This window comes from Orycteropus afer, unplaced genomic scaffold, assembly GCF_000298275.1.
Source record: "Orycteropus afer afer isolate SDZICR_OR568_19922 unplaced genomic scaffold, OryAfe1.0 scaffold00723, whole genome shotgun sequence".
Classification (NCBI taxonomy): Eukaryota; Metazoa; Chordata; class Mammalia; order Tubulidentata; family Orycteropodidae; genus Orycteropus; species Orycteropus afer.
In genome coordinates, this window is record NW_006922310.1 from 127,089 (window position 1) to 135,999 (window position 8,911).

Below are 8,911 nucleotides of genomic sequence, written 5' to 3' on the forward strand. Positions count from 1 at the left end.
GGGTTTGAACTGCAAGCCGTCTGGAGCTGTAAGTACATCAAAATGAAAGAACGTGTAAAAGGAGCTGAGAATAGTAGAAGTGGCTGATATGTAAAAAATCTATAGAGTAATGAATGTAAGGAAAGAAGTTATAGATACAAATAGGAGCAAGAATACAGAGTCTAAGAAAGTTACGTCCAAGAAAAGATAAAATAAAATAAAATTGACAGATTATCTGATGTGTTGGAACATGAGGATTTGTATTTCTGTAAGGAACTCTGGCAGTGTAGTGGTTAAAGCACTCGGCTCCTAACCAAAACGTAGGTAGTCTGAACCCACTGGCCACTCTGCAGGAGAAAGATGAGGCAGTATGCTTCCATAAAGATTTGCAGCCTTGGAAACCCTATGGGGCAGTTCTACTCTGCTCTCTAGGATTGCTATGGAGTTGGAATCAACTCAATGGCAATGGATTTTGGTTAAGGGAATTTGGTAATGAATCAATGATAGATATATAAAAAAATTAAGGAAATGTTAAAACTGTACCTCATCAAAAACAAACGGTTATACAACCAAAGGAAAAGTAATTCTATTATTTTACATGGCATAAGTGTGTATATTAAGAGTCACAAAAGAGTGAACATCCAAACTGATTTAGGAATGTATGAAAAAAGATAATGGGAAAATAAGCCAGAAAAAGCTTGTAAGTCCATGTGGGTAAATTCCCATCTTACACTGTAGAAAGGATATATGTAAGTAAATGCCAGGAAAATTGCCTAGAGTTGAAATTGTATTACCTCCAGAAAGCAGAAATCATGGGTAGAAAAGGGCTGGTTAAGGGACTGGTACTGCCATTTATTTTAAGCCTTGTAAACCTATTTGTGTTTTAAAATATGTGCACATTATTATTTTAATATAAAAACTTGATATGAAAAATTATATTTGACATTTTTTTGGAAACTATAAACAAGTCTAAAGGAAAAAAAAACTACTCATTCTACTCATCAGAAACAACCTCTATTCAAACTGTAGTATGTTTCCTTACAGGATTCTTTTTTCTACTCATATACATTTTTGGTTGTACAGCGTCAAGATAATATCTGTCTACACAGTTTATATGGTGAGCATTTCCCCATGTTTGTTGGTAAACATAATTTTTGATAATTGCATACTATTTCATCGAATCACTATGCATTAATAGATTTAATAATTTGTTCATTGTTGGTAATTTATATTAGAGTGAAAAACGTGAATACTATAAGCTTCCCAACAATCACTATAAATTTGCTTTTATATCAAGCCTTATTTTCTATAATTACACAGCAGAAAATAAATAATCATATCCATGAAATATACAGCATTATAAACTAGACTGTAAGGAAGCACTAAATTTAAATAATGGGAGTTTAAAATTTAGTATAATGATCATATAGGAGCTTTGGTTGCATAGTGCCTAAGGCATTTAGCTGCTAACCAGAAGGATGGCGGTTCAAACCCACCAGCCACTCCTCAGAAGGAAGGTTGGGCATTCCTACTTCCGTAGTGATACAGCCTCGGAAACCCAAGGAGGGGTTGCTATGAGTCGGGGCCGACTCAATGGCAAACAACAACATAATGATCATATAATATAGTAAAGAAAACCTCTGGTACAAAATGAACAGAGGTGACTTCAAAAAGATGGTGGAATAGAGAGACAAACTACACAGACCGTCTTCAACAAGAAAAGAGAAACCAAATGGCACATTTATAGAAGATAACCATGGACTGCTAATCTCTGAAAGGAAGGATGCAGAAGTGGATTAAACACCAACTAGTAAAAGAAACCGAATGAAAACTGTAAGGAGACAAACGGAGCTATGGATTGTCAGCTATCCTGATGGCACAAACAGCCTGAATATTTCCAAGTGGTGGTAAGATCTGAGAATTAATCTAAAAATTGGCCCTGCTCATCAAGGGCTGCATGGACAACTGTGCTGGTGGATGATGACTAAAAAAGGAAATAGCAAAGCAGGAGACAAACTGAGCTGTGGACTTGCAGTTTTCAGGAAGCCGCAGTCATTTCAAATGCTTACAAACGGTAGCTGTTTTGGATATTTAAGAGACAGCATTAATGTTCAGAATCCAGGGAACTAAGAATAAGCTCTGTTTGCCAAGGATAGCACAGACAAATGGGAGGTTGATGACTGGAAAGAAGACAGGTGGTGAGTGCATAAGTGCTACCAACTAGTGAATACAGGAGCACAGTACCCTTCTTACTCAGATAACATACAAACAAAACAAAACAAAACAAAAAAGAAAATCTTCAGTGAATCACTTCAACATACAATCACCAATTAAATATAAACACAAAAATGTCACAACATCTTGGAGACAACAGATCACACTCCACACAAAGAAGCAAGATAAAGCAGAAGACACAAGGGACCAGGATACAGAGCCAGAACACATCCCTCAGGAAGAAGCAGCATTGGAAATCCCTGCAAAGGAATCCAAGAGAATTATATTTAGGGACCTTCAATGGACTGAGAGACAGATCAAGGAAAACACTGACAAAATTGAGGAGAACACAGAGAAAACCTTACAACAATTTCAAAAGACAATACAAGAACAAAATGACAAAATAAATGTAAAATTAGAAATGATACAAAATCTACAGATAGAAATCTGGAAGATTAATACTGAATTTTCAGAAATAGGTAACACTGAACAGGCAAAGCAGCAGAATTGAATAAATAGAAGACAGAATTAGTGAGGTTGCAGACAAATACCCCAATATTTCTTTGGAAAGAGATCAATCAGAAAAATGATCAAAACAAAATGAAGGAAGCCTAAGGTTCATGTGGGATACTAGCAAAAGGAATAACCTACATATAAGCAGAATTCCAGAACAGAAAGAGATAAATAAAACTACAGAGAAAACTGTCGAAGATTTGTTGGAGGAGAATTTTCCTGATAAGATGAAATATGAGAATATATTCTTTGAGGAAGTCCACCAAACCACAAACAAGACAGACCCCAAAATAAAATAACCGAGACATATCATCATCAAACTCATGAAAACCAAAGACAAAGAAAGAATCCTGAAAGCAGCACAGGAAAAACGAAAAGTTACCTGCAAAGGTCAACCGATAAAACTAAGCTCTGATTTCTGGGCAGAAACCATGCAGATAAGAATGCAGTGGGATGTTATATATAAAACCCTGAGAAAAAATTTCAAACCAAGAATTGTATAACCAGAAAAACTGTTCCTCAACTATTATGGTGAAATATGGACATTTCCAGATAAGCAGAAATAAAGGGAATTTGTTAAAACTAGACCAACCTTACAAGAGATCCTAAAGGGGGAGTCCTTTGGACAGAGAACCAAAAACAGCAAACAACAACCGACCATTAACGCACTTGTTGACAAAAGCCAGAAACCAACCCAGTTATGCAAGCATCCAAAGGAAATGAGCCTACAGGATTGCAAACAGGGCAAACAGAGACATCAATTGAAAAATGAGAACCAGTCCAAAACAAAAAGAGGGAAAAAACTGTGTAGTTACTGAACTTCTAAGTGGTGAGGAAGTCAAGACAACTGCAAGACAGAACAGACTGTCCTAAACTTGGGGAGAAAATTATAAATCACATGGTAACCTCAAAGAAAAATGATAAACCTTCATATAAAAATAAAAAAGAGGACAAGCACAAAATTTCAGCAAATACTAAAACAACAGCAAAGAAGGAAGTGATAACAAAATTCATAAACAAAATGAGCTCAGCACGGAAAATTATATGGAACAAAGAAATGAGCAAAACCATGAAAAAATGCAAAACAAAATAAAAGCAAGAAATTCATACTTGTTGATAATTACATTTGATGTCAATGTAGTAAATGCACCACTCAAGAGACAGAGACCTGCAGACTGCATAAGAAAATATAACCAACCAATTTGCTGTCTACGAGAGACACACCTTAGAGACAATGACAATAATAGACTAAAAATCAAAGGTTGGAAAAAGATGTATCAAGTAAATGGCAACCATAAAAGAGTAGAAGTGGCAATATTAATTTCTGATAAAATTCACTTTAAGACAAAAACCACCCTAAGAAACAAGGAAGCACATTATATAATGATTAAAAGATTGACTGAACAAGAGGACATAATTCGACTCAACAGCATTGAGTTGTTTTTTTTTTTTTTTGATGGACCCAATGAAAGAGCCCCAAAGTACATAAATCAAACTTTAACAAAACTGAAAAGACAAACAGACGATTCCAGAGTCAGAGTAGGAGACTTTAATACACCACTTTCAATCAAAGATAGAACGAATGGAAAGAAACTCAACAAAGATGCAGAGAAACTAAACAAGACAATACACAAACTTGACCTTATAGACATCTACAGAGCATTTCATCCAACAATACCAAAATATACATTCTTTTCCAGTGCACAGGGAACGTTCTCCAGAATAGACCTATGTTATGGCACATATGCCTAACTTTATTTTTAATAAATTTTAAAACATTTGAATATTGCAAAGCATCTTCTCAGATCACAAAGCTATAAAACTAGAAATCAACAACAGGAAGATCAATGGAAAAAGAGCAAACACATGGAAACTGAATAACAGGCTCCTTGAAAATGACTGGAGAATATAAGAAATAAAAAATGAAATTAAAAAATTCCTTGGATCAAACGAGAATGAAAACATAGCATATCAAAATCTTTGGGACACAGCAAAAGCAGTGATCAGAGGCCAATTTATGGCAATAAATGCATACATCACAAAAGAAGAAAGAGACAAAATAAGCACCTTAACCCAACATCACCAACAATTAGAAAAAGAGTAGCAAAAAGATCATAAAGTCACCACAGGAAAAGAAAAAATAAAGATGTGAGCAGAAATAAATGAAACAGAAAATAGAATAACAACAGAAAAAATCAGTAAGATTAGAAGTTGGTTTTTTGAAAAGATTAATAAAATTGACAAACCACTGGGAAATTTAACAAAGGAAAAGATGGAGGGAATACAAACAACACGAGTAAGAAACAAAATTGGGTAAAATCATAACAGAACCAACATAAATTAAAAGGATAATATCAGGGAACTATGAAGAACTATACTCGAAGAAATCTGACAATCTAGACAAAATGGACAGATTTCTAGAAACATACTACTTACCTAAACTAACACAAACTGAGGTGGAAAATCTGAACAGACCCATAATAAAAGAAGAAACTGAACTGAACATGTCATAAAAAAATTACCAACAACAAAAAGCCCTGGCCCAGACGGTTTCACTGGAGAATTCTACCAAATGTTCAAAGAAGAACTGACACAAGCCTTACTCCAACTATTCCAGAACATACAAAAGGATGAAATCCTCCCAAATTCATTTTATGAAGCAAGCATAATCTTCATACCAAAACCGGCAAAGACATTGCTAAAAAGTAAAACTACAGATCAATATCCCTCATGAATATAAATTCAAAAATATTCAATAAAATCCTAGCCAATAGATTCCAACATCATATCCAAAAAATAATACATTATGACCAACTGGGGTTCATACCAGGTATGCAAGGATAGTTCAACATTAGGAAAACAATCAATGTCACCCATCACATAAATAAACAAAGGAAAAGAACCATATGATCATATCAATTGATGCAGAAAACACATTTGATAAAATCCAACACCCATTATTGATAAAAATCTCTCACCAAAATAGCAACAGAAGGGACAGTCCTCAACATAATAAAAGGCATATATGCAAAACCAACAGGCAACATTATTCTCAATGGAGAGCAACTGAAACCATTTGCCTTGCAAACAGGAACCAGATAAGGATGCCCTCTATAACCATTTCTTTCCAACATTGTATTGGAAGTGCTAAAGGAGCAAGTAGGTGGTATCATCTGACCTCCTCTAACTACACAAGAGGAGATGAGAATCATCATCAGCAGCCCAATGTCTGCTCCTATGAGGCCAGACATGCTGCCACCCTCCAGCTATCCTACTGACCTTGAAACAAACTGTTTCTACTGCAGCACCCACCACCCCTCTGCTAGGTTCAATAATCTGCTGCAGTAACCACAAAGAACTCACAGATTACGGGTTTTATTAGGGAAGCAACAGGCCATAATTCAAGTTCAGGAACGTGCTCAGTCTCTCTTAGCCAGCCATTTCTCAGCCAGCTGTCTCTCAGCTGACAGTCTCTTTCAGTCTCTCTTTCAGCAGTGTGTGTCTCTTGTATCTTTCTCTCAGCAGTATGTCTCTCTCAAATCTCTCAGCAGTATGTGTTTTTCAGCCAGCATTTAGAGAGACTCCTTCTGCCTCTAGGAGGGCTCCTTTTACACCTCGTAGAGTAGCCAAAACCAACCAATCCTATCAAAGTTCTATACACCTGAGAGAGAGTGAACTTCCCAGAAAATTACTTTGTGCTGCTCCACAGTGAATTCCACCACAGAGTTTACAAAAACTATGGCTAGAAAAGCCACACCATGTAATTTACTACACCACACCTAGCCAGGGCAATAAGGCAAAAAAGGGAAATCAAAAGCATTTAAATTGGTAAGGAAGAAGTCAAACTATCCCTATTTGCTGATGATATGATAGAAAACCCAAGAGATTCAGTAAAAAATCTACTGGAACTAATTTAAAGATTTAGCATTGTGGCAGGATACAAGATTAACATCCAAAAATCAGTTGGATTCCTCTACACCAGCACAAAGATTGCTGAAAAGGAAATTAATACCATTTACAATACCTAACAAAATAAAAATAATAATAAAATACTTGGGAGTAAATCTCACTAGGGACACAAAAAACCTATACAAAGAAAACTACAAAACATTACTTCTAGCAACCAAAAGATATCTACATAAATGCAAGACCATACCATGCTCATGTATAAGAAGATTCAACATTGTGAAAATGTTAATACTACCCAAAGAAATCTATATATTCAATGCAAATCCAATCCAGATCTCATCAACATTCTTTAAGGATATGGAAAAACCAATCACTAACTTTATATGGAAAGCAGAGAGACTGTAGATAAGCAAAGCACTATTGAAGAAGAACAAATTAGGAAATCTCACACTCCCAGATCTCCAAATCTAGGATACAGCCATAGTACTCAAAAGACCCTGGTATTGGTATGACAGAAATATAGACAAGTGGAACAGAATTGAGAACATAGAAATAGATCGATCAACCTATGGTCAATTGATTTTTGACAAAGAGCTGAAATTCATTAAATAGGGAATAGATGGTATCATTAACAAATGATGCTGGCAAAACTGGATATCCACTTGCAGGAAAATTAAACAAGATCTGTACCTCACACCGCACACAAAAAGTAACCCAGATGGATCAAAGACATAAATGTGAAACCTAAAAGTATAAAGTTCCTCAAGGAAAAAACAGAGGCAAATTTAGGGGCCCTAATTTATGGCATTAATAAATAGACTATCAAGTGTAACGCAAAATGGACAAACAGTTGAAGATAAATTAGATGAATGGGACTTGCTAAAAATTAAATTTTTATGTGCTTCCAAATATTTCTCCAAAAGAGTCAAAAGAGAACCTACAGATTGGGAAAAAATATTTGGCAACAACATATCGGACAAGGGACTTATCTCTAGAATTTACAGAACACTCCAACACCTCAACAACAAAAAGACAAACAATCCAATTAAAAAATGAGTAGAAGACATGAATAGACACTTCACCAAAATGGATATTCAGGTGGCCAACAAACACAAAAAGAAATGTTCACAATCATTAGCCATTAGAGAGCTACAAATCAAAACAACAATGAAATATGATCTGGCCCCAGCACAAAGAGCAAAGTTCAACAAGACAGAAAATAAAAATGCAGGCAAGGATGTGGAGACATTAGGACTTTCATACACTACTGGTGGGACTGTAAAATGATACAACCACTGTGGAAAGCAGTATGGCGATTCCTTAAAAAGTTGGAATTAGAAATACCATTTGATCTAGCAATTCCATTATTAGTTATATATCCTAAAGAAGTGAGAGCCAGGAGAAGAACAGATGTATCTACACCCATGTTCACCACAGCAGTATTTACAACAGCAAAACGTTGGAGACAACCTATGTGCCCATCAACAGAAGAATGGACAACCAAACTATGGAACATGCAAATGACAGAATACTATGCAACACTAAAGAATAATATAGAATCTGCGAAACACTGCATAACATGGATGAACTTGGAAGACATTATGCTGAGTGAAATAAGTCAATCATGTTGTTGTTGTTGTTGTTATGTGCCGTCGAGTCGACCCCGACTCATAGCGACCCCTCCTTGGGTTTCCGAGGCAGTATCACTACGGAAGTAGGATTGCCCAACCTTCCTTCCGAGTCAATCATAGAAGGACAAATATTGTATTAGTTCATTATTATAAAAAGTCAAGGAAAGGCTTATATATGGAAGGAAGTTTTCTTTGTTGGTTACCAAAGGTGGGAAGGGAGGGAGAAGGAACACTGCAAAAATAAAAAATAAATGAACTGAGGAACTAAATTCATTTTATATCAACTTATAGCTACCACACAACTAGGAATATAGCCTATAGAAATTATCAGAATTCTGCAAAATTTGCAAAAAGATACAATCATCACATAAGATTGAAAATAAGAACTGTGTACAAAACAGGGGATTAAATTACATCCTGGCTAGTCAACAGATTCCATCTCCATTATGAAAGTTAAAAGAAAATTTTAATGCTATGAGAAAATATCCACAATATTACATTATGTGAAAAAAGCAAGATACAGAATTTTATTATGTAAATTAAATTGCATTAAAAACAAAATACACAGAAGAGGCGGGGCAAGATGGCGGACTAGGCAGAAGGATTGCACAGACCCTCTTCAACAAAGAAAAGGGAAACCAATTAATACAGACACAGAAGAAAAA

The 8,911-nt window shown here is 35.5% G+C and overlaps 1 protein-coding gene across 1 annotated transcript in view; it reads right to left on the minus strand.

Annotated features, from left to right (window-relative positions):
• Positions 1-8,911, minus strand: part of ATRX (ATRX chromatin remodeler) — a 474,500-nt gene that overhangs the window by 65,867 nt on the left and 399,722 nt on the right. The gene's annotated exons all lie outside the window — the stretch shown is intronic.